Source organism: Mauremys mutica, unplaced genomic scaffold, assembly GCF_020497125.1.
Source record: "Mauremys mutica isolate MM-2020 ecotype Southern unplaced genomic scaffold, ASM2049712v1 000486F_np12_subseq_1:109041_obj, whole genome shotgun sequence".
NCBI classification, from domain to species: domain Eukaryota; kingdom Metazoa; phylum Chordata; order Testudines; family Geoemydidae; genus Mauremys; species Mauremys mutica.
The window spans coordinates 2,294-4,586 of record NW_025422978.1 but is presented as its reverse complement, the minus strand read 5'-3'; positions in this window follow the sequence as shown (position 1 = coordinate 4,586).

Below are 2,293 nucleotides of genomic sequence, written 5' to 3'. Positions count from 1 at the left end.
ATGCCTGACTAACCTAATTGCCTTCTATGATGAGATAACCGGCTCTGTGGATGAGGGGAAAGCAGTGGATGTGCTATTTCTGGATTTTAGCAAAGCTTTTGATACAGTCTCCCACAGTATTCTTGCCAGCAAGTTAAAGAAGTATGGGCTGGATGAATGGACGGTAAGGTGGATAGAAAACTGGCTAGATGGTCGGGCTCAACGGGTAGTGATCAACGGCTCCATGTCTAGTTGGCTGCCGGTATCAAGTGGAGTGCCCCAAGGGTCGGTGCTGGGGCCGGTTTTGTTCAATAACTTCATTAACGATCTGGAGGATGGTGTGGACTGCACCCTTAGCAAGTTTGCAGATGACACTAAACTGGGAGGAGTGGTTGATATGCTGGAGGGTAGGGATAGGATACAGAGGGACCTAGACAAATTAGAGGATTGGGCCAAAAGAAATAGGAGACGTTCAACAAGGACAAGTGCAGAGTCCTGCACTTAGGACAGAAGAATCCCATGCACTGCTACAGACTAGGGACCGAATGGCTGGGCAGCAGTTCTGCAGAAAAGGACATAGGGGTTATGGTGGACGAAAAGCTGAATATGAGTCAACAGTGTGCCCTTGTTGCCAAGAAGGCTAATGGCATTTTGGGTTGTATAAGTAGGGGCATTTCCAGCAGATCGAGGGATGTGATCATTCCACTCTATTCAGCACTGGTGAGGCCTCATTTGGAGTACTGTGTCCAGTTTTGGGCCCCACACTACAAGAAGGATGTGGATAAATTGGAGAGAGTCCAGCAGAGGGCAACAAAAATGATTAGGGGGCTGGAGCACATGACTTATGAGGAGAGGCTGAGGGAACTGAGATTGTTTAGCCTGCAGAAGAGAAGAATGAGGGGGGATTTGATAGCTGCTTTCAACTACCTGAAAGGGGGTTCCAAAGAGGATGGATCTAGACTGTTCTCAGTGGTAGAAGATGACAGAACAAGGAGTAATGGTCTCAAGTTGCAGAGGGGGTTTAGGTTGGACATTAGGAAAAACTATTTCTCTAGGAGGGTGGTGAAGAACTGGAATGGGTTACCTAGGGAGGTGGTGGAATCTCCTTCCTTAGAGGTTTTTAAGGTCAGGCTTGACAAAGCCCTGGCTGGGATGATTTAGTTGGGTTTGGTCCTGCTTTGAGCAGGGGGTTGGACTAGATGACCTCCTGAGGTCCCTTCCAACCCTGATATTCTAAGATTCTATGAAAGTCCATCTGGAACGCATCCATAGCTTGGATGGGTCATTCACTCCTTTGTTCCAGGGTTCAGTTTGTAGAGAAGTTGCTCCAGAGGTAGGAAGGGGGATTGAAGACAGAATGGAGATGATGCAACTGCCCTTTACATTCCTTTTGCCATGTGGCCTGTACCTCCTGTGTTCCAAACACAAGATTCACAGCACGTGGCAAGGAAAAGCCTTGAAGTTCTCATTACACAGGCATACCCCGGCAAGTCTTGCTGACTCAATAGGTGTATCCCCTTGGTCCTTTCCATGGACTCATTGTACAGCTGATGACTCTCAATGGGCCATCAAACAGGGTAGGCAGTGTTGATGCCAATATGTCTGAGGGTGTCACCCAGAAACACTGCACAAGTCTGGAAATACAGATATACCCTACATATCTATAACTCACAATACAAAGGTGGTACAAACATAGAAACAAAATTATCATACTTGGCAAATCATAACATTTTCACTGACACCTTACATGGCATATCTAGCGCGATTCATTGCAATTTTATCAGATTATATTATTATTTTATTATTAATACCAAAGTGTCTCACAATTCCATACAGTGTCACACTTGGTAAACCAGTGAATTCCCAGGACCAGTTCCCCAGGTCCTTGAAGATGCCGAACACTGTGCTTATGAGGGACTGAAATACCCACATATCTGCTGGGAACACACACACAGACACTGTGTCAGTCTATACCCCTGTGTTCACTCTTCTAGAAAATTATCATCAATTTTGTACACAGTATGGCTTGTGGGGTATCATTTGAAAACACATAACCTACTGAATATTATCCTCCTGTTAAAACGTGTAGTAACGCTGTATGTAAAGTTATGAGATTTTACTGTATGATATTACTGAAAAAGTTACAATTCTGGGGAACACCCACAGACCAGTTCCTCAGAGACAGCAAGGCAAACAGCTGGTCAAACAGCCGTTCTCCTGCAGGGGGAAAGTGTGAAGAAGACATTTACATTCCATCACAGGGACCACTTGAAGCTGTTGTGGAAAACGACCACAAGACTTATTTTGGATCAGC